Raw genomic sequence first — 24,018 nt, 5'->3', positions numbered from 1 at the left:
CAGAACAAGTAGTGAAAACACTTATTGAAATACATACAGGGATTGTGACATGCAATACAGTGACTAAAAAGATGCTAATGTTGCTGATATGCTGTTTTGAATGAATCTGGATACTGACAAGAAAGTGATGGGAATGCTTTCACATGGGGAAACAGAAGATATGAATCTTCCAGTCTGAGGATCTCCATATCCTCTAACACCTGCTTCAATTTGCAAAGCTGCAGCTGTTCATGCTTGTAATGAGGAGGTTTTAAAGATTGTTGGTTGGTGTTTGACCCTAATTAGTGTTTCTAAAAAGGGGGCCTTTTACATGATAGAATCATGCTGCTTTCCTTTTCTTGAGCAGATCTACCTGAAACCTTCCCACTGAGCAAGATAAGTATTGAGACATTGCTCATTCTCTGTCTCCTCCACAAATGCTGCTTAATTTCTTATAACATGACCGCTGTTATTTTTTGCCAGATTTCTGTGGTTTTCCCACTCAATTTAGAGTCATAGACTATAAACACACATCAGAGGTATATGCATGTATTGACTGGGCAACACAGAGGACCTCCAAATTATAGGTGCTCTGTCTGGATTGACAAAACATAGGCGGATCTTTATATGCAGTTGAAAACCTTGGATATGGTTGTGGTTTTTTTGGTGTTGTGCTAGTAGCCTGGAATACATTAGACAAGGATTGCATTTAGCATAGATATGCTGGAGGGCCAAAATGTGTGTGAAAATGAGCTAGCAACTGAATTAAGATTTACAATTATTTTAGTCTAATTACTAATGGAAATAAAGTTTAAGCCATCCCACTTCTTTGGTTGTACGTGTGTGTCTGCCTTCCTGCTCCATGGGTGCTTTCTGAACCAATTGGTTCAGTCTGATAGCGAAGTGGCATCTCCAGTTTACTTAATGAATGTAATTAATGGACACGCTGGGAGAGAAAGGAGGGTCCACACTAGTGCCTTCCTTCAGGAGAGAGACTACAAAGTGAATACAGCTCTTTCTAGACGTGGGATAAGCCCCCCTGGGGCGCAACACCTTTGGAAACCACATTTCTGAGCTCCTGCCACTTGCTCCGCTGTGCCTGCCTTCCCTGTTCAGCAGCTGTGAACACCATGGTGGCAGCTGGAGACGGGTTCTCAAGCTGATTTGTAGATCATATTACCATTGTTACAGGTTTCATGGATGCATCTTCAATATCACTGTATTTATGCAACAAAGATAGTGTTATTTATGAATGTTTTGAGGTCTGTGTTTAATGCTTTTACCCCAGAACAGGGAAAAGATACACAGAGAGCAAATTGACTTCAAAGAGGCATGGTTTGGGTGAAACTGGTATTGAATTTGGTGACAGTTGCTATTCCAACCTTCTTCCTTCAAAAATACTAAACTCTGTGCTCAGGCAGGAAACTAAGGATGAGTGATGCTATGTCTACACGGTTATATATTCATTCTAACTGGTGATTGTCAGTGCTGTGTTACTCTGTACAAGGTGCAGTTTCTAATTATAAAGACTTACTCTGAGAGCTTTGAACTGGATTTTGTTGAGTGTGAAATATGTTATGTGTCTGTCCCTCTCTCAAATATTGTGCCAATCCTTTTTTCTGTCTAAGAAATTGAAGGTGTCTCTTTACCTAAAAAGAAAAAAAAATCCCCAGGAGAGTATCAGAGGATCAATTTTTCAGCATGGGATTATACAGTTTGGCTGTATAGGCTTAAGGTTTTTAATTTGCTTACACATAGATAGACTTACTTGAGCTCTATACATCACCAGATCAATGCAAATCTAATTACTAGGAACTTGGGTCAATATTAAAAGAATTCCATTAACCAGCAATAAGAACCCTGGATTAATATGATTACTATAGGCTTCCAAGCACACAAAAAGGATGAAGGATTTTCTCCATACTAATCTGAAACAATAACATTGTGGAAATCCCGCCTCTGCTCCCTGACTCCTGAAAAGTAAGAATGAAGAAGGTTAGAAGAGCCTGTACAGACAGATTTATTTATTTCATTAATATAGTCTCTTTAGGTTAGCACCTCTGACACACACTAATAATGAATGCTTCTGCAGCTTCTGGTAGTGTGGATGGGCAGAAAAGGTTTGGGCAATTACTGTAGGGGAAGCCGAGAAAAGAAATCAATGAATTCTGAAGGACACAAAGCAAATGTGGCATTTCTAGAAAGTAAAGTTGGTTGGATTTTTGTTTGTTTGCTTTTGTTTTTTTGTTTGTTTGTTTTGTAATTATTATTATTTTTTTAAATTAGGTTTTTGTTTTTACCCATGGTAGCAAGGGAAAAGAATAAATGTTTTGTTTCTATTGATTTGGACAGCAAGTCACATATTGCAGTCTTACTGAGTTAACTTTTGAAGGATAATTTTCCTATGACTATAGGCCACAAATATGAAATCTGCAATGCAGAATATAATTCTAAGATCCATAGTCTTATAGTAGATCAAGATTGTCCTGGAAAAAGTTACCACTTTGACTGAATGAAGGGACTTTATCAGAAACGCCCACTAGTTTATTTTGCATGATAGTCTTCTTCACTTATAAATAGCAAAGAGACCATCAGCTAAAATGACCTTCTTGTTAGCTTAAGCCTGGGTGTTTTGAAGTGAATTGCAAGCAGTTTAAAACAGAGACTTGCATGGCTATCTCTCTTAACCAATCTTGGGCAACCCTAGTGATAGGAACAGCAAAACAAGAATTTGCAAAAAACCAGACACTGGGAGGAAATGGATACAGTATCCTTGGCTGTCTGCATTGCACTGGCCACAAAATGGGGGTGTCTGCCTGCTCGCAACTGCTAGTAGAAATTTGAAATATTACAAAACTGTAATATTTACAAGCTGCAGAATCAGATGAAGAAATGTGTTAAATTTAGGCCAGCATTTCACAAGCTTTTGCTGTCAGTTCATTGCAATGGGTTAAAAACAGGTTTTGAGATGGGGCTTGGGAAAGGCTTTGAGGTAGAGGGGCAGGTTTGAAAAGTGTAAATAATGAGTCTGGATTGCAGAAATAATCCCCTGTTGTCCCGAAGGTGCTGAGCCAACTTGGTGAGGGGAATTCGGAAAGGCTTAGGGCTTTGGTCCTGTGCTCAAAATTTGTATTTGAGATGTAGCACCTGCAAGTTGGGGAAGGATCAGGAGGGAAAACAGGGTAATTTGCAGCAGGATCCTCTTTTGACAGGCTAGAGAGGGCTTCAGATCCTTCAGTGCCAAGGTATAGAAGGCCACAGCCTCCGCTTTCACCCCCATTCACTTGGGATCTCTACGTCCCTCTGGATACTTGCACTTAAAATTTTGTGGCTAATCAATTTTCCGCTTCAAATTAAAAAAGTGTTGTGGGGTTGTTTTTTTTTGTTTTTGTTTTTTATGAGGGTGTATAGAATTCATAAATGCTGCCACTCAGGACACCGCATCATTTTAAAAAGCAGTCTATGAATCTTTCTACTGCTTCCTTGGGCTTGTGTGCAAGCATGCCAGTGGTAGTTTTAAATAGCAAGATTTTAAGTGTTGCCAGCAAAGCAAATACGATTCTCCATTCAGCTGCAGGTACAGGTAAACGGTTCAGCAGTAGCTGCATCCTTTTCCCCACCTTGGCTTACTTACTTGAAGAGACTGTATCAGGTTATACCAGCCAAAAGACTCCCCTTTCCTAATATAAGGTTATGTTTCCAGGAGGGCGATTTACTGGTAGTGTTGCACTTTTCCCTTTTCCAGCAAGCTCTCTCTAGTATAGGCAAGACTTAGATAGATAGACTTCTCCATGCTAATTTAAACATTTTTCTCTTCTTGCACTTTAATTTTCAGTCTATATTTTGCTACTTGGTCTGCATTTCTTTAAAGAGAAACCTACAACTTTAGCCTTGTCCCCAACCACTGCTCCCTCAGAGCAGCTTGGATTTGACCTTGGAAGATAAAATAATCTCCTTGTTCTTAACCCCTTCCTTTTTTAAAGCAAGTATTTGTATTTTAAAGCATTTCCATCTGCTTTCCTCTCTTTACCTGGTACTTTTACAAAGTTAACTCCATAGAATGAAAACATTTAGTAAACAGGTCTTTTTCTTTTCTGCTTTTCAAACCAGCTGAGCTGTATTGTTTCAGAGACAGCTGAATGAGCTAGTTTTTATGTACATTTAGGGAACAGGCTGCATGAGGAGCAAAGTTCTGTTTGAAAGAAAAAGTACTTTTCAATAGTAGCTTTAAGGATTATGCATGTAACCTGTGAGTAGCAACTCATTCCTTTGATGACTGAATTATAACACAGGATATGGTGCCCTGTATGTTATGACTCTCTTTGGGTTTCATGGCAAGTTATCTGTCAGGCTGTGAGAAAGCACATTTCTGGAGGTTTTTCACACCCCCTTAGCCCCATCGGTGCTGGGACTCAGGGTGTCCTCGTGCAAAGTGCTAATGCAAAATGCATTGGCACTTGCTGGCGAGAGAGTTGGGCCCACTGGTACGTGGGTCACTTGTCCCTTTTCAGCCTGTGTGACACAGATCCAACCTGTCATTATGGGAGGAAAGAAGGGCAATTATCTTGCCTCCATGATGCTGCACAAAACTGGTATTGTTTTAAGCTATTTCTCTGTTGCTTCCTCAGTTTTTCACTTGTCGCCATGGATATCTTTCTGGTCCAAAGTCAGAAATTGATGTCTATAAATAATGACTGGAGAGTTGAGCTCTGTGCAGTGCTGTTGAACTCTTAGTATGGAAAACTGATGTATATGAATAACATTAATTATGAGGATTTTAACAGCATTTGGGCAGCAGGGACTGTCTCTCTAACATGTTCAGGCCCTGGGGTAGGTGTTTGTTCACAGGAAGAATTGAAGCTTTTTCCTTGGCCTGTAACAAGTTACAAACAGCTAAAAGGCTGATTTAGTGAATGCTTTCATCTCTCGTTCCTAAGCAATATGCCTTAAGCAGTATTTTCACTGGAAGGATCTGATTTTTTTAATGTGTTTATTTTTAAATCAAACCACTTTCATTCAGATTCCTCAACATGGGTCTAGAAAGCTCAATGTTTAGCTTTGTCTACCTCTCCTTATTCTCCCCATCCTGTGTTCACCTAGTGACCACAGCCTCCCAAACTCTGTGGGCCTTCTCAGGCTGAGAGAAAAAAAACAAACCTGCATGTGATGGTTTGCAATACAGGTCCTGTCACTTTTTAGGAGATGGGACATGCTCTCATTTCAGAAGAAGTTCCGCAGTGCGCATGAGGATGGTGTGTTACCGGGGAAGGACACATCTGAATTCAGCTAGTATGACTGAATGCACATATTGGAAACATAACATATACAATACATATGTATAACTTATTATTTTTTATAATAAATCCTAAGGTTTTGGAAGGGCCTGGATAAAGGTAGACTTCTTTGTCTATGACTAAGCACCATAATAGAAGTAACCCGGACAAATAGTGTTATTTAAGAACTGAGAATCTGCCACCACAATCAACCTGCTCTTGACTGCTTGTACTGCAGTAGCATCCTCAAAGCCCTTCCAATACTGGGGTAATGGGGCAGGGCAGATGCAAGTGTTCAATCATAAGGCCTACACTCAAAATACAAGAGGATAACATTGTTCCAAAATGCCTAAGATAACACTTGTCTGCTGAACAATGCTGTTTTAACACAATCTTACAATAGTTCTGCATTGCTCTCTGAACTGTAACCTAAACAAGCCAGACACCTAAAGGTGTTTTTGAAACTGCTGCCCAGTGGAGAATCTGCCATTTCACTCTGTAGAAGGAATTGGAGTATTCGGAAACTTTCCAAGTTGTAGCACAGCCTGCTTTATCTAGCATAACCTTTAATGGAGCTCCCATTGATTCCTTAAGGACACTGTTCCTCACGTCAGCTCTGTCTCACTGCTTGGGAATTTGTCTTGATAAACAGTGCAAATGTTGCTGTGCTCTATTTCATTCCTTTGTTCATAATTATGTCCCTTCAGACCATGTACACCCTTTCCACAGAGCCCCACATGGCTGTGGAAGATGAAGACCATTTTGTGAGCACATTATTCCAGATGCAACTGTCTACCCGCACAGGGTGAGAGCGATGCAATACAGTTCACTGGACATTTACCTCCTGCTTCAGATTTTCAGGCAGCTTGGAAGGATAATTATCATTTTGATATCACCTATCTGGAAATGCTGATTACTTAAACATAGTCCTTGTTGACTTTACTCCTTTTAGCTATCTTCTATCTAGAAACACTTTGTTTTTTGTGTGTGTGTCTCAGAGAGAGGGTGTGTTTCTTTAAATTGTGTATTTTCTCATTTATTAAAAGCTCATGTTGTGGCAAGAGCCATGTCTGGTAAAAAAAAATTAAAATATTGAAGAAAACAGTGGCAATGTGTGCAAGTGACTCATGGCGTTCGGCATTTTGGGTTGATGTAAAGCCTTTTTCTCACCTGAGAAAATCAGAACTATTGCCATAAAAGACGATTTATAATCATGCTCGTGATTATTTAATAAAAGGAAATGTTGTTTGGATTTAAAAAAATAACTTGCCAGAGTGGCTGAGTGAGCAAAGTGGTGTGAAAAGCTTGAAAGCCATGGTTTGAGGGGCAGCTGGAGGGGTACAACTGCCTGCACAAGACTTGTGTGGGGACACCTGTGTAATGGGTCTAGCAGTAAAAGTTACTCTTGTTGCTATTGGAGATGGAGATTCTTGCCATACTTGCCTTTTTTCCCTCCCCTGAAAACAGATTACTTTTTCACTCAAGTACTTTGTTAACACTTGAATAGTAAACAACATGTCTCTCACATGACAGCATACCTGTGGGACTTAGCCACACAGAGAATAAAATGTCTGAGATGTGCTTGAGTTGAACATAAACACTGGAAAGGATAACGTTTTTCACTGAGTGCTCCGTGCTTCTGACTAAGCAGGGTGGATACTAAAAACCACTTGGTGCTGTTTGTGTTGCTGCTTGCAGAGATATTCAGGGCTAACAGGTTTTTCATAAGCAGCTAAGTTAGCCTATAAATCTTGCATGTAAGAAAGCCATGCTCATGTTCACAAATGCAGCAGGTTGAAAGCCTACTAACAAATAACAACGCATGTAGTTATAAATGGCCTGAGAAATCCAGTAATTTCTCACAATTTTTCACTACATGTATAATTCTATTTTCTTGCCTTCTGCTTATCTGATGGGGAAAATCTGTTGCATTGCTGCCCAGTGCAGCCCCTTCTTTCCAGCTGTTTGTCTTTGATCACCAGCAGATGCAGCAGAGCTCTTGGTCTTCTGTGGGACTGATGTCTACCAGGAACCTCTGGCAGCCCTCCACTATTGTCCCTACACCAGCAGGTTTCAGTACTGAGCTGCCTGTTAGTGGCAGGCAGTGGTGCATGAGTAGGGAGATACCTCCACCTCTAACAATAACTTTGCAGATCACGTGGTTTTTGTCTGGTGAAATTTTATTCATCAATCCATTCAGTAAATTTTACCATATACTTTTTTCTAGCAGAGTTCTTTATGCTAACATCAGTCTTTGCTGATCTTCTCTTATAATTCAGCCAAGACTCTACCAACCAAATGACAGAAGTCAAAGAACTCTTTTTGACCACGAACAAGGAAATAACAATTTCCTGTTGTCACTGGGATTTGGCATCTAGTTTTACATCTGCTGGCTGTGCAGATGACTATATGGTGTTGGTACCTGAAAGGCTTTTGATTTGAGATTTTAAGTGGCTAGCAATGAACTTTTTGGTCTCTCTATTTTGGAATGTGCTGCTAAAAACCTTTTTATGAGATCTGATGTCTCACTAAATGAGTGCTGGGCACTCACCCTTCGAGCATTTGGCCTCAAGGGAGATGGTCAGTCTTATGTTCCTGGGTGGTAATCACAGAGCGTGATCATCCATAATGTCCTTTTTGGGTGAGTGCCACTCAGCACTTTTGTTTTGCTGTTAATCTTTTCATGTGACTCATCAAATTCATCACAGAATTCAGTTCTCTTCCCACACAATATTTTCCTAGCTTTTCTGCATAAAGTTTAGAACAAACTTAAGAGACTCTGTAAGGGCAAATGTTGCTCATGAGTCTACTGTTCTAAATCCAGGCTAATTTAATGGATGCTACTGTTGTTCCATACAGTCCAAGAGCAGAACTGAGCCTCTGTTTTGCCAATTTTTTGAGTTTGGAGTAAAAGAGCAATAGACCTTTTCTTTGTATGTGCCAATCAATTCATGCTGATAAAGTCTGTTAAAAAAATAAGGTAAGCATTCATGATAGTCAGTTGGGCTTCAAAATACCAGATACTACAGATTTATACTGGGTGGATAAACCCTTATGAGGCCACAGCAGTACTTATTGATTAATAAAGTGAATCAAATGAAAAATTCTTCCACAGGAAAACTGGAACACTGACAACATATAAGCAAGTGGCTGCTTTTTGTCAGCCACAAAGAAAACAGGGTACAGCAGATACCCAGATAGAATGAGCTGATAGATCTCCGTTTGTTTAAGAGAAACCAGAGCCACTGCACATGAGCCAAGGGTTCAGCATCAGGTCCTACTGGACAGAGCACGTGGGCAGATGTGCATCCCCAGCTGTGCCCTGGGGACCTTCTGGCAGGAGCAGGCATGTGGAGCTGTTTGTTCAGCTCTGACCCAGGACAAGTCCAGTTTCTGCCAGGGTTCTCCTGCTTTAGGGGGGCTGGTGCTGGTTTATTTTATGTGAGTTTAAACCTCAGCAGACCTGTATGGTCCTGTCTGTGCCACTCTGCAGCCAGCACCAGGAGTTGTATCACAGATACAGCGTCTGAATATGGAAAGTGCTGCCAGCTTTTGTGATGGAACTGTGGCTCCTGCCGGCTACCACCTGTCCAATTTTTGTCTCCCGCCCCTGTGCTGAGGTGAACTGAGAAAGACAGACCGAGTTCCTCCACTACCCAAACAAACAAACAAAAGAAAAAACAAAACAGAAAACTAAAAAACTCCAAAACAAACACCCCCCGAGAACCCAAAACAAAAACAAACAAATAAAAATTTTTCAGCCTAATGCTAATTGGAGGAAAGTTTTCTTCTACCTTTTCCCAATGACAGTAATCTCTGTGCATTATCTCAGGCCTTTCTTCCCAACATTTTGTCACGCAGCCAACTTCCCACTTGTGTTTTTAAAATTTCTCCTGTCTTGACTGCTGGCTTTTCTGCCTTGCAAGGCCTCTTCATCAAGGTTCCGCAGATGGACACGGGCCTCGCTGCCACACATCTGGACTGAAGCTCTGCTGTAGGGTGCCATGACAAAGTTCACTCTGAGCTGGGACCAGCTGTGGAGACCATCCTCCTCCTTCCGACAGCATAACCAGGGACTTGTGGCAGAACCCACCGGGGACCAGATGAACCTGGGATAAGCTTACCACCACAAGCAAACTGCAAGGAGCATAACATCAACAGTTTTGATGCCATTTATGAGAGATTTCAGAGACATATCTCTGCTTTGTGACTTCATCTGGTCAAGGCCAACCTTGGAGCATTGCCCAGCCTTCTGTGACTTTCAGTGTCTATCCTTCCCACTTGATGTTTCTGTCCTTGTCCACATGTGCTTGCTATGCTCTGCTGACCTTCTCCAAAGCATGCATGGTGGCTTCAACACCCTAAATAACTTTCTAGGTAAGAAGTTCAGGCTCTGAAGTTGAAGCCTCCTTGGAGAAAGCTTAAGTCTTCAGCCCTTTTTGCTCGCTGCATGGGCAAGAAACATCTTCTGCCCACCAGCCCTTTTGCTCTTTCCCTCAAAGCCACCCATGCACCATGGGCCCACATGATGGTCAGGCTGTCCTGATCCCTTGCATCACCTGTGTGTCCATGCCCACCTCGCTTCATGGGCACTGGTGGACCTCCTGAGCTGGTGATTTCTTCTCTGTTCAACAAGGCTGTTACCAGCCTGCACTGAAATGCTGGGTCCAGGTGTGGTTTGTACACACTCAGCTGTTTAAATGGGCCCTTGAGAGACCTCAGCAGTCCCATATCTGCAGGGTGACCAAGCAGGAGAATGTTTTCATACCCAATGGCCAGTTCCACCACCCATCTAATCCCCCATGGAGACAGTTAATAAGAAATACCAGATTTTTTGGGAGGAAGGTGAAGGCTTTTTTGTGTTTTTTTTTTTTTTTTTTTTAATACCTACTTTTCCAGCATTGAAGTTTTCTAAGGCAGCCTAAAAAGGCTCATGCTCATAGGACCAAGGAGCAGGTATGCCCTTGCATCTCCTTTCCACTGGAGCAGGAGGCAAGGAGCTGCAGGGCAGGCTCAGAAAAACCATCTCCCTCCTCCTCCTCCCCCTCCCAACACTTCTCTTGATCTGCTGGTGGCTCCTAAAAGGATTAATTAGAAAGATGTGAGCAGGGGTTGGAACGTCAAAAAACAATTGTCACTTTCATATCTGACCCCTATCACCAGCTGCAGAATTAACAAATTGAATGTCGTCAGCAAACAGGAGTTGCAGATGATATGAAGTTCATTACTAGCAGCACAGGGCTTGTTTTCAAAGCCCAGTTTAAACAACTCTTGCTGATTAAATTCCTTGCAGGGGCTCCTGCCAGACACATTTAGAAAATACGGACATCTAACAACTCTCTGTCTCTTTCTCTCAACCTTTTTTTTTTCTTCTCCCCACCTCCCCCCCTTTTTTTTTGTTTTGTTTCTTAACATGTGCCAATTATTTGTCTCCTATCTGCAGGTACTGGCAAGTATCAGCGCTCTGGCCCCACTGTCTACAGCCTTATCCATTTGGCGCCTGCTCCAGCCCTCTCACATTACCAGCAGTGGGGTCTGTTTTCAGCTGTGAAAAGCTGTGAGTATAACTCCCTTCTGCCCCTCCTCCCGCCGCTGCCTCTCTTCCCCCCTTTCCTTCTCACCCTTCTGCTCCCAGGGCTCCCTTCAAGAGCTGGGAACCAAGAAAAAACAAAACAACAACCCTTGGTAACCTGCTCGATGGTGGCGCTGGGGATTCACAACCTCCCTACCCAGCTGAGTGGCTGTGGCTGCTTTCACTGCACAGCCTGGGTGTACTGATGGTGTTGGGGAGTCTCTGTCCGGCTTGTTGAAGCTCTCTCTGCACAACCCCTGCATGGGAGAATCTGGAGCAACTACAAGTCCACCGGGCCAGGTTAAAGGAGGGATCATATGCTGGATGGGCTGGGATGGGAAAGCAGGAGCTGTGAGCAAGCAAACAGGCTATCTGTGGTATAAACCTCAGAGGGACTAGCTTAGCTTCTCTCTCCCTAAGCCATCTTGAGATCAGGAGTCTGAACCTCACATCTGAAATGTTTGAGAGCTCTTTTTCCCCTTCCCAAAGCATCTTTTTCTTCTGTTGTATTTGGTCATTTCATGTTCCTCCAGCTCATGCATTTGGGATTTTTTTCCACCATTTCTCTAGGATGTGAGGATAGAGTGAGTGCTCACCCCCATGGTAACTCCTGGACTTGGCAAGTTGGGTGGAAATCTAGATAGAAAAGGCCAGATCTCAGAAGTAGGTTGTTCCTACAAGTTTTGTGAAAGCAGGCAGTCCCAGAGAGGCAAGAGATATCACCAGGGGTCTCCTTGGGAGAAGATGACCAGTCCTCACTGTAGAGAGGAGCTATGAAGGTCCCAACCCTGGAAAATCCTTGCCAGGGCACAGACTGAAGGAGGTACCCAGGAACCTGACTATGAGACATGCATTTGTAACCAAACAAGCTATGTTTTCTCTAGTTATGCTCTCTTTTAAGCTGAATATCATATAAAAATTTTGAGCCAAACTGGGAGAACTTTCAAAGGTACCGCAGAGATGGTGTGGAAAATCACTGCCCTTTGGGTCCCACACAGAACTGGAGCCCTACTGCTCAAGTACCTTCTCTTTGGCAAACTTGCTTAGGAGAAAAATATAATGGATTATTCAAGAAAAGTACTACCTAGCTGTCTCTTTGACAGTGAAGTGGTGCTATCAGTGGCTCGAATACAGTATAACCTTCAAAGGATCTTGCAGCGTAGTTGGGGCCATTTTGTGTCATTATTTTTCCCATATGGGGAGTATTTTCTTCTCCAGCCATGGCAGTTTGGTCCCTGCGAGGTCTGCTGAAACTCTCATAGAGATTTGCATACACTGCTGGTGGCATTTTAGATCAGGGTGTTTCATGCAAGAAATAGCCCAGCATCAAGTTTGTTTGTTTGTGTGTTTTTTGTCCTTTACAGGCCATCTCTCTCCCTCATGGTAGTATTGGCAGTTAATTACAGGACATAAAGCTGTCCTGCATCTCTATCATCTCTATTTACCTTTTTTTTTTTTTTCCTCACTTCTTCTCTATGACCACCTGTGAGAGTGTTTTTATGGAAAATGACTGATTTAGAGCACCATGGCTAATTTGCACATCCCTCATTCTTAGGCCTCTTGCACCTTCTATGCTTTGCTCTATTGTTTTTGGTTTTGAAAAAGAAAAAGCAGCTTTCCAAAGTTAATTAATTGAGCATGGATTTTTTTTTAATTGAATTCACTGAATTATAATAACAATTACACTTGACCTACATTTTTCACTTCCAAAGTTCCTGCTGATTTTTTTTTTTTTTTCACTTCTAACTGTAAAATCAGGGGGGTTGTAGATATCTGTCAGTAATCAAGTCTCACTTTTCCTTGGAAACCATTACATATATGCGAAGTGTTTATCCCAAGTCCACATTTCAAGATTTCAAGTTCAGTGCTGTACACAGGTTGCATTCCTCACATACGTGTGCTTGCACTGATTTCTGCTCAGCAAGTGGATATGCAGGAGCACAGAGTGTTTCTACAGGCAGGAAGTTATTTTTGGATGAGTCTACAATAGCAGGAGTTTGTTGCACTGCTGAGCAACCAGCACAGGATGTCTGTGGTGCAGGAGGAGAAATCCACTACTGATGCAGCGTATGTGGACGTAAGTATAATTGCAGTATGAGCCTGTGAAAAGACTTGCTTTCAAATCTAGCTAAACCTATAGAAGAATGTATTTTCTCAATACTGGCTGTCATTCTCAGCTGATTGGAAGATATTTATTAAATATTTTCTGCCAGCATTCGTTTAATTCCAGCAAAATGAGAGGGTTGGATTGGTGCAGGAATTCTGGGATTAGAGAAATCGCCTGTGAAATTCAGTTGGTAGAGGAGGGGTTGCAGTAACTTCCAGCAAGGGTTACCTCTGCAGTGCACAGGTAGTCCCCAGCCCAGCTGGATCTAGAAGGTACACTGTCTCTTTAGTACCAACGGCCTGCTTTTCATTCTTTCATCCATCCCATCGCTGTTTTGAAAAAACATTTTTGATTAGACTGCCATGCCAAGCGCAGGCTGTGCCCCCTCAGGCACTGTGCAAGGTGGTTTGCCTGCACATAACCCTGCTCAAGGTACTTGGGAAACCCGTTTCACCTGCTATTGCAAAGTGGCTCAGGCAAATTGTACATCGCCTCACCCATGTCAGGGACCAAACTAAATCTTTGTCTTGCTCTGGTTCTCCTAAAGCAGCTTGCACATTTTCACTGGCAACCAGCACTGCTGCAGGTTAATTGATCTCCAACTCATCAGTAGCTCCTTCAGCTATCGGTGAGAAAGAGACTTGCAACCACTCAGTGCCAGAGTAAGTTTTGGGCAACCTGAGGTGTCTATTAAAACATTTGCTTTGACATAGCTTTCCTGGCTGTGTTTGGTCTCTTTGGATCTTGCTGGTCAGCACCTTGCTTGGTATCTGTGTTACACCTTTTGCCTCAAGCACAATAGGGCTTAGATAGGAGATTTATAAGGTATTTTATTTGGAGAGGGGAAACCTGATACAATTTAATTTGTGTTGTCCAAGCCGTACTGTCCTGAGTGAAGGATCAAATGCTATGAGACTGTTTCTCTTGTTTGTGGCCCGAAGCCCTTATGTAATAGTGGTTTGACCAAATTCTTTCTTATGATATTTTCTCAGAATCTGGCTAATCATGTTTTTTTTGCCCTCTGGTCTTCTTTTCCTTTTTTCTTTCTGTTTCCCTGACGTTTATTTCTTCCAACAAAACCCCAGTAACATTGCTCCAGCCCTGAACCTCTGCTGTTCACAGAATCACAGAATGGTTGGGATTGGAAGAGACCTCTGGAGATCATCCAGTCCAACCCACCTGCCAAATCAGATTCAACTACTTATTTTTTTTTCACCTGCTGTTGTCCATTGCTGCCTGAGTCCGTGGTAGTAATTGCTGGTCTCCTGGTGATCTGGCACACAGGAGAACTAACTTCTGTCACTTTTCTGAATGCAGACTGAGGATTATGTCCCATAGCTGTGCTGAGGTCTGTGCTCCAAGGTCTTATGCTGGAGGATAAGTCACCACAAGTGACACGGCTAGTCACGACACCCTGCACTGTTGGTGTTGCTATGCTTTTCCAGTCCCCCAGTAGAGGTCCAACTGGGATGTATGGAACGAGGAATTCACGTCTCATTTTCAGCCCATGTTAAAGGATCTCACATTAAAGAATAAATTAATGAGAATCCTACTCCTTCCCACGCCTCTAATCTGGTAAAAGTCATAAAGAAAAGTAGTTGCAAGGAAGTGCATTAAGCAGTCTTTATGAGCTGTGACACAGAGTGCAGTAAACCCCGTGGCCTGGCCCCTGGACCTCCTGCACAACAGCTCTTTATTGGGAGGGACACCACAGAAGTACCATCTTCTGTGGCTGTATACAATACTGTAATAGGGTTAGCTCACAGTAAAAGTGTAATTAATGTCATGTAAAATAAAGATTTACTATTTTCTCTGAGGACTTCTCCCCCAGGCAGCTTTCTTGCGTCATTCAGAAATCTAAATTAAAATGACCCAGCCCATTCCCCACCTTTTTACCCCTTTTCTGCCTGGATGCTTGTTCTCAGAGATGTTTGTTGTGGGATGCCACTTCACCATAGGGTGATTAGGACATTATGCAACAATGGTGGCGCTGCTGCCTTTGAATGTTGGGTGAGAAATGAAATAATAATGTAACTTATCTGGAGTCTTTCTTTCTCTCTCTTTAAATCTTCTGCTGTGTGTTTTCACACAAGACTGCCATGTCTCCCAGATTCCTTATCACCATGAGATTGTTGCAGTTTGCTCTTGGAAGTTACTGAGGAAACAAATATCCATGCTTCCTTCATTTACTCCACAAACAGGACTTTTTCTTGAAGGAGGAATGACAAGATGATTTTCTTGACCACTTTACACATCATATAAAGGGTCTGTGCTGGGGGCATGTCTAATTCTTGTACAAACCCTGGTACTGGAAGGTGTTTGCCTCCCAGCAAAATCTAATAGCTGTAGCTGGGGAAATGCAGAGCACCACAGTGCCTACATCACCACCTGGTACTTCCAGCTCGCTTCTTTCCTCTCTCACCTTGACCGTGTGAGTGTGTGGCTAGATTATTTATGCCCAAATAATCAGAACTCTCTCCAAAGCTTACTGTAGTTAGCGGGAGACTTTTCAATGGTTTTCTTTTGGGACCAGACATGTTGTGACCTGACTTTTCATCTAACTTGGCTAATTTAGCTGATTAAATTAGGGACTGCTCTTCCCAGAAGGTTACAGGGGACACCCATATTCTGTGCCAAAGGCTGAAAGGCTTCCTGTGATGCCCATGTGCCGAAAAACCAATCCTGTAGATCCTGGCCTGAGACATGCAGGCCTTTTCATGTGAAGCCTTACTGTGGGCAAAAGCCATCCACACCACCATGCACAGAATGTGGGGTGTGCTTCCCTCCACTCCCAGTACCACCCTAGAAATCTGACTTTGCAGTGAGTAGCTCCTCTTTATAGCTGCTTCCCCCTGTTTTCTCTTTTCCTGCCACTTACCAACCAGGAAAAGCTCTTACAGACTGAAAACTTTGATTACCCATACTGGTCATTTCTACAGAGGACACATTTTGCTGCAGTGTAACTGGAGAGCAAGGAAAGGCTGATTTGTACCACCAGCCTTGCACAAGGATTCAAGCTGAGATGATGATTGTCTAAAATGAGACAAGTCTTTTTTTTTTTTTTTTTTTTTAAACTTGTCTTTCCCACCTTTGCTCTTTTAGTCCTGGATAGTCAGGATGCTCGAGTCAGTTATTTACTGTGGTTTTAGTTCTGACACTTTGGTTGCAGCCATATGAACGGCGGTTGTCCAGGTGATTTAATAGAGTGTGCGATCCTCTTGTTATCACGTACTATAAAATCCAGAAGTGGCAGATCACCTGGGCACATGGCAGGTCCCAGAAATATTGCCTGGCAATGCTGTTGCTCTGTTGCAGACTCTCAAATGAATACACAGTTTGATATTTCCATCTCACAGTCTATTGCCTTTCACTGATCTGGTGAGAGGCAGCTGCAAATGGGCATTTGCATCAAAAGCTCCCCAGTCACTCCTGATAAGAGCAACCACATATTTTCCCAGCTAATGAATTGCTCCCATCTGTGATATTACAGCTACTCACTTTTGTTTTGCTTAAATCAAAACTGCAGGGCTTGTATGGCAGGCTGTCTGCTGCCTCCAGGTACCTGGCTTTCATGCCATGATGCTGACCTGAAGGTGCAAGCGATCGCTGCAGCTGTTTGTTTTGTCGTGGGCTGTTTGTCTGGGCTTTGACAAGGAGCAAACACAGAGCAACCCTGGCCTTGTGTGAACTGTCCGGGCAGAGAAGGGAACAGCTTCAGGGACCTGCTGGAGTTCTGGAGCTTGCTGCCCTGTGATGAGTCAATGGAGATGCTCTCTGCATAATGCTTCTCCAGGAGTCTGACCTATTGATTGCCAGGAGTCTCAATAAATTTAGATCGCTGGTTTGTGTCTGCACTCCCTAAGCAGGGGTAGGACAATGATTAGCTGCAAAGATCAATAGGGAGGAGTCTTTTAATCGACCATGTAAAATGTGTCCTTCATCACTGATGGTGTGTTAATTGGGATTTAATTCTTGAGGGGGCATTCACTTGTCCCTTATGGTTTTCTCTCTGCTCTTGAAGCCCTTGTTGAGAAATCCAGGGTAGCTTGAAAGTACAGAAAGATGGAGAATTGAGGCCTTATTATTCTTGTAATTTTATCCCCACTGTATTCTGTCAGTCTCTGCTTGGATGAAATGCCCATCTTCATCTTTCTAAAACAGTCTTCTTTATGTGGCGTTCACCAACAGGAGTGTATTTAGCATCCTGGCACGCTGATGCATTTCTTGGCTAAGGGCTTGGTAGCAGAGGGGACTCATTACCTGGCTGCTCCGTGTCAGCCACCAGAGATGCACAGGTCTCTGAGACACTGCCAGATGCCCAGAGAGATGGCAAATGGTGTGTCCTGGGCTCTCCCAAGGCAATGTAACCTGCAGAGGGGCTTCCAGCTATCCCCACAGCTGATCTGCTCACACTTGCTGATGCAGCTCTCATTTGCATCCGGAACTTTCATCTGTGGCTCAGATTTTGGGCAAGGAAGGAGCAACTAACTCATATCCCACCTGTGTGGCTCAGCCAGGGAGAGGTTTAGGAACAAGTCCTCTTTGTCAGAAGCACAGCCTAAAGGAGTAGCATCTTCTTTTTAGCCCATAAGGGGTAAAGTGCTGTCCTAAAAACACTGAGGTCTGATAGAATGAGAGCTAACTTTCTTTTTCATAAGCATGTAAGATGCAAGGTTTGCTTGTCTTTCTTTTTAGTTTTTGTTCATTTGTTTGGTTGGTTTGGATTTTTTTGTTTGTTTGTTTCTTTTGTTTTTGTGAACAAGTTGATTTGTCTTTCGGTACCTATTTTTGCCCTGAGGCTAGACCTCTCTTGTTATGAGAGGGAGAGATCCAGTTTCTCCAGGCACTGCCTCCCTTGGCCTCTACCTTCTCCCTGTGATGGACACTGCCTGCAGCCGAGCTCTCGGTGGGGTGCAGCTAGCCCCAGACACTGGGTCAAGCTGTTTGAGGGACCTCACAGGCTCCCTTTTCAGAGCAGTGGCTTATCCCAGCAATCAAACAGCTTTTCCAGAACAAATTTTGTTGAGTCTGTGTGATGGGAACAAACTCAAATGTGAGGAGGGTATGATATGCACTCTACCCGAAGTCCTATCATGCTGTAATAGTGGGCAGCTAAGTTTTACTATTTTGACCCCTCCAGCAAAGTCTGTCTCTGTGTCAGTCTGCTCCTCATGAATAAAGTCAGCTTTATTGCCTGTCCTCACAATCCCTCACCCCCACAGGGAAGATCTTTTAATTCTTCAGTTTCCATTGGGACTTTCTAGTTCCAGCCTTGGCAAAATAAATCCTGTCACTGGCTGGAAAATGGCAGCAGTAGCTTCCCAGCTAAAAGCTCTGGCATTTTTTCTTATTGTAAATTCTTTAATCTCTTTTAACAGATGACCTCTCTAGGGCTATTGTATTATCTTCCTGCTAGTCTTCTGACAGGTCTTCAATTTAACTAAACCAATAAATATGTATATCTGCAGTATATATTTCAGTTATCCAGAATAACCATACAGGGTATTTGTTACTTGGTAATCAGCTTACAATTAATATTGAAAAATTATTGCGAACTTGTGTGATCGTATGCACATATACAATTTTTGGATACAACTTCCATGAAATTTGACACTGTCCGACACAACATCCTTGTCTCTAAAGTGAAGAGGCATGGATTCAATGGATGGACAACTTGGCGGATAAGGAATTGGCTGGATGGTTGTACTCAAAGAGCTGAAGTCAGCGGGTCAGTGCCCAAGTGGGGACTGATGACAAGTGGTGTTCCTCAGGGGTCAGTGTTGGGACTGGCACTGTTTAACATCTTTGGTGACATGGACAGTAGGATTGAGTACACCCTCATTTGTCAATGACACCAAACTGTTTGGTGCGGTCAACGTGCTGGAGGGAAAGGATGCTGTCCAGAGGAACCTTGACAGGCTGGAGAAGCGTGTCCATGTGAACCTTGAGGAGTTCAACTAGTTCAAGTGCAAGGGTTGCCCACATGGGTGGGGGCAATCCAAGCACAAATACAGGCTGGGCAGAGAATGGATTAAAAGCAGCACTGAGGAGAAGGACTTGGGGGTGTTGGTTGATGAGAAGCTCAACATGACACAGCAATGTGTGCTTGCAGCCCGGAAAGCCAACTGTATCCTGGGCTGTGTCAAAAGAAACGTGACCAACAGGTCAAGGGAGGTGATTCTCCCCTTCTACTTCACTCTGGTGGGACCCCACGTGGAGTACTGCTTTTAGCTCTGGGACCCCCAATGTAAAAAGGACATGATCCTGTTGCACCAAGTCTAGAGAAGGGCTGTGAAGATAATCAAAGGGCTGGAGCACCTCTCCTATGAGGAAAGGCTGAGAGTATCGTGGTTGTTCAGTCTGGAGAGGAGAAGAGAAGAGTCTGGGGAGACCTTATAGCAATCTTACAGTATCTAAAGGGGACATAAAAGAAAGTTGCCGAGGGACTTTTTACAAGGACATATCGTGATGGGACAAGATTTAGGTGAGATATAAGGAAGAAATTGTTCACCATGAGGGTGATGAGGCACTGGAATAGGTTGCCCAGAGAAACTGTGGGTGCCCCATCCCTGGAGGTGTTCAAGACCAGGTTGGATGGGATTTTGAGCAACCTGGTCTAGTGGAAGATGTCCCTGCCCATGGCAGTAACTAGATGATCTTTGAGGTCCCCGACTCAAACCATTCTATGATTAAATGAAATTTCCTTGTTGTAATTCAGCTGACTAATTAATATTTATGCACAGATCCTGAATTCCTTCATGCTGCAAAGTACTTTGAGGGATGGGTGAGTGAAGGAAAGCAGCGAAAGGAATCTCTGCCACCCCACACAGAGTTACATTTACCACAACTTCAAGGAGGACTAGTGGTGGAAACCAAATTCAGCTCTATGCATCATCTCCATGATTAAGCTGTCTGTCTTAGTATCGTGTCTCTCCCCTTTCCCTTCTTCAGCCTTGTGAAGGATGTGAAACATCCAGCTGCAGCCTGACTATGCAACAGGCACTGGGAGGAGAGACTGCATCTGCAGACCCATTAGCAGTGCCATCTCCATGCAAGGGACTGGAATCTTAAGGTGAAGTCTAAGTATCTTCTGATTTCTGGCAAAGGGGAGGTCTGTGTGGAGGCATCTTGATGTTGCACCCTCTAATTTGACAGGGTATGGGCTGGTGCTGTCTTTGGACATGTCTGTTAACGGCGCAGCTCTTGCATGTCTTCCACCAGAAAGAAGTTTCTCTTCCCTACCTCTTTTCCGAAGAAAGGGGCTTGTGGGGGAGCAGTTGATTTTTTTCTAATGCTTTCTTCCATGATGGGATTAAGCAGGACCTGCTCCTTTAAAAAGTGTCCCCTTCCCCATCATCCTCTCTCCTTCCAATTACAGCACTAATTTCAGTAATGGAGCATTAATGGAGTAATGGACTGCTGAAGCTGGCCTGAAGGAACTGTAGTGCTCAGCACAAATTGAGTAAATAAACCATATATTAGATTTCTAAACAATACTTTTAGTCTAGTCCCCAGGGAAAGAGAGTTGTCAAGACTTACTTAAGTCAACCCAGCAAAACGTATGCAAAAGATCCACCCATTCATACCCTGGAAAATGGCACCAGTGGCCTGAAGCATCAGTGAATCTCTCACATAAATCTCTTCTATCCTGACAGAGAGCGCTTTGTGTTGTTTCCTTCTCCCAATTCCTCTTCTTTGATTTATTTACCAATAAGCAGCTTTGTGCCTGTTTCTATTTGTGTCTTGCTAGAGAGCTGTCCCTGTATGCTGATAGAGAATGACTTGCAATTGTAAGGAGAGAGTTATCATGTAGCCGTAAGAAGTGATGGATGAGAGTAGTGCCCCAGTTTTCAGTCTGGGAAAGTCCTGATTATTTTTTTATTCCAAAAGCAGAAACCCTCTGTCACCATTTTTATTACTTTATTTTAAAAATAGGCTTTGCACTGCCTCAGCCAAATAAATAGAAATGAGTAATGAAGTACTGACTATCCAGATTTATCCCACTGGCATCAGGGTGACTAATTGTAATTTAGTTACCCTTGAATGCACAAGCTGCAGTCGAGGTTTTCCTGGGCAGCATGAAAGCAGGGTGAGTGCCAAATGCAGAAGATGGGGACTTTGCAGCAAGGTAAAGGTACAGAGTAGCAAAATGACTTTTCCATGTCACTCTTCAGGACAGTGGGTAAAATTCAGAACTTGGACCAAAGCCATGTCTACAAGCAAAACTTTTGCATCTTGATGGGGCAATCATGGAAAGCCATAATTCCTACAGGGCAGCAACTTGTGGGTGTTCAACATCCCACAAGATGATTATTTACTTCTACGAGCTTCAGTGTGATCAGAGAGCAATCTTTTGAGCCTTTGTGGTAGAAATAAACAGGTTTTTTTCTACTTTTCTTCCCCCTCAGTCCTGATGCGCTGAAGGGGGAGTGAAGAGGACTCAAGCTTTCTTGTTCATGAGTTTTATTTGCCAGTGCTATTGCTAAGAATAAGCTAAATAACGGCTGCTTAAGCTTGAATTGAAAGAAAGAAGATTGCTTTAGTCCTGTAATCAGGCTGGAGATGAGGTCTGAACTGTGGCATTTTATCAGGGCAAGTTTTACACAGACATCATTAATCTGCTTCAGATGTCTGACACTTAAATCTTGGGTATGTTAAAATCACTCACTCACTTCACCTCCGGATATAACACGTGAAAGAATCAAAATCCACTGATGTATACCAGACCAATGATGTAGTGACTCTCGGGGTATAGTGCAATGTTGCTGTGTTCCTTATTTTTATTGAGGGTAATCTTGAACGATATATATATATAAGAAAAGCATGCATACTGTGCTTGTTATAATAATCTAGCAAACTTTTCCATTAAATCCTGAAATCTGCTTTTACAGCTGACTGGGATGGGTAATTTGGGCATGCACTGCGTATGTAAAGGAACTGCGACACTCTTTTTATCTGTGTAAAAAGATTAATATATTGCTTTATGAATAATTTGTGAAGCACAAAACCAGGTATGTCTCCAGGCATGATGAATTTATCACTGAACAGTCATGCCCAGCAGTATTGATTGGAGAGCTTAGAAGAAGTCTGTGCACCATTTGAAATGGCATGTGAGACTCCTATTTTAAGAAAAGTACTTTCATAATGTTTCCATTGAACTCATGAGCTTCCTGTTTTCACAGCATTAACACTCTTGAATCCGATCTGGCTGCTGAGCTCCTCCCTTGGTACCATGCTCTTACAAGAGGGGCAGCTCTAGCTTGTCCAACTTGACAAAATCCTGCACGTGCAGACTTCAGAACCTCCTTTTACAAAGCCGGTATTTCTCTCCTTCCTTGGCATACCTCCTGGAGAGTGCTGGTGGTGCACAGCCCTTAATCCCTCCTTGATGCATTTGCTTCTCCTCCTCTGCAGTTTCCCCCATCCTTTTTCCTTGTCACTCCAAGACTTTAGAAGTCTATTTCCCTTCTCTAACTCTCCCACTTCCATCACTGAGTCAGCAACTTCTCTGCTCTTCATCACATCCCATTACCATCTTTCTTAACCTATACACTCATCTGGCTGCTTACTACTTCTTCATCCAGCACAAGTATGTGAAAGTCTTACCCTTATGAGCCCCTTCCCTGGATGCCACTTGATCCTGTCTTGTTTTTATTCATTTTGACTCTGACCTCACTTAAAGCACAGTTTACAAACAGCATCTGGAGTTTTCTTCTCCCAAATTTCACGTCTCTTCTTATAAGCTTGCAAGTCTTAAGGCTACGCTGTATGTGCATAGGTATAAAGCACACAGCATATATCTTCTCTGCTAATGTTCTCAGAAGGAACAAGGACCATCTTGATGGGGATTTTCAGCAAACACCTTGTGCTCAGCCTCAGACATCTTCCATGGAAATTTCATCCTGAAGTTTTGCAAAGCAGATGAAAATAAAATCTTGTGATGAAAAAAGTGTCAGAGAACTTCAATAGCAGACTGTTGCTCGGTGGTTAGTCCTTTGGCAATCAGAAAGCACAGAGCTGCCAGTTTTTCAGCCTCATGCATAGAAATCAGAGTATTTGAGGGTAACAACCTGATTAAATGGATATGAATTAACTTTTTTCAGTGATAGGGGTTCTAGGAAAACTATTCCACTTACACCTTTAAATGCTGAGCTATTAAATTGCACCTCTGTTTTGTATGCCTTTGTGATGTGGCTACGCACACTGATGAGATAGCAAAATTATGACCCTGGAGATCCCAGCTTTCCCACTCTGTTTCCTATGCACAGGAAGGAAAGAAAGCAGAGTTGTTAAGAAGAACCAGTTCTATAGGATGCTTTTCTGACATGGTGGTTTGTTTGGTGGACCTGAGCTAGAGCTGTCTGACATGATTGGGATCCAAGAAAAAACAGCCTTCTGCCCCTTCCCTGTCAAGCAGTGTTTGCATTCAGATGGTGACTTGGAATGTCATTCTGTTATTTTTTGGTTTTGCATCGTGATATGAGGCATTTAGCAATTGCCAAGATAAATACAGTTATATCTTATGAGGTGGCTGGATTTTTTTTATTTTATTTTTTCTCTGAGATATCCTAGCTATTTTGTGAAACTCCCTGGGTGCTGGGGGAGTCTCTCCACCACTCCATTGCTTAATGTTCTTACAGGCTTGCTAATTCCTTTTAGGCCTATCTAAATTCTGTTTCAAATAATCTTTGTTTTCCTATCCAAAGCCAGGTCTTCTGCACTGAAGTATTCCTGTTGTCAAAAGCAAAACCAGCTGGGTATTGAAGACTTTTTTACTTCCTTCTGCTGAGAATTTCTCCCTAGTGGAGGATGTGGAAAACTTCTGAATGATTTTTATGCAAGGTGAGTGCTTTTTTCATTGTGCTCTAGCATGTCTGGAAGAGGAGACCAAGAGTAAGATACCTAATATATCCGATCTGGTGCATTTGCATCCTTGCATTGAAGATATAATATTTCAGATACCTCATAGGAGCTGTTTTGCCCAATCTCTTGGGCAGTGTGTATTATTCTTGTGGGGAGAGTTAGGATGGAAAAAAAAGCTGTTGTTGATATATCTGTGTGTATATTCCTGTTTACTCTTTTCCTAC

At 42.8% G+C, this 24,018-nt stretch overlaps 1 protein-coding gene and 1 long non-coding RNA gene across 2 annotated transcripts in view; one reads left to right on the top strand and one right to left on the bottom strand.

Annotated features, from left to right (window-relative positions):
• The window catches only part of SEPTIN7 (septin 7), a 406,575-nt gene that overhangs the window by 216,601 nt on the left and 165,956 nt on the right, over positions 1-24,018 (bottom strand). The gene's annotated exons all lie outside the window — the stretch shown is intronic.
• Positions 23,232-24,018, top strand: part of LOC110362560 (uncharacterized) — a 35,433-nt gene continuing 34,646 nt past the window's right edge. Inside the window, exon 1 of the long non-coding RNA XR_010470179.1 lies at positions 23,232-23,773. This is a non-coding gene — a long non-coding RNA (uncharacterized LOC110362560). The remainder of the gene's footprint in view (positions 23,774-24,018) is intronic.

This window comes from Columba livia, chromosome 2 (genome assembly GCF_036013475.1).
Source record: "Columba livia isolate bColLiv1 breed racing homer chromosome 2, bColLiv1.pat.W.v2, whole genome shotgun sequence".
Lineage (NCBI taxonomy): Eukaryota > Metazoa > Chordata > Aves > Columbiformes > Columbidae > Columba > Columba livia.
The sequence above is the reverse complement of the archived record's forward strand: the minus strand, read 5'-3'. Positions and strand labels throughout refer to the sequence as shown.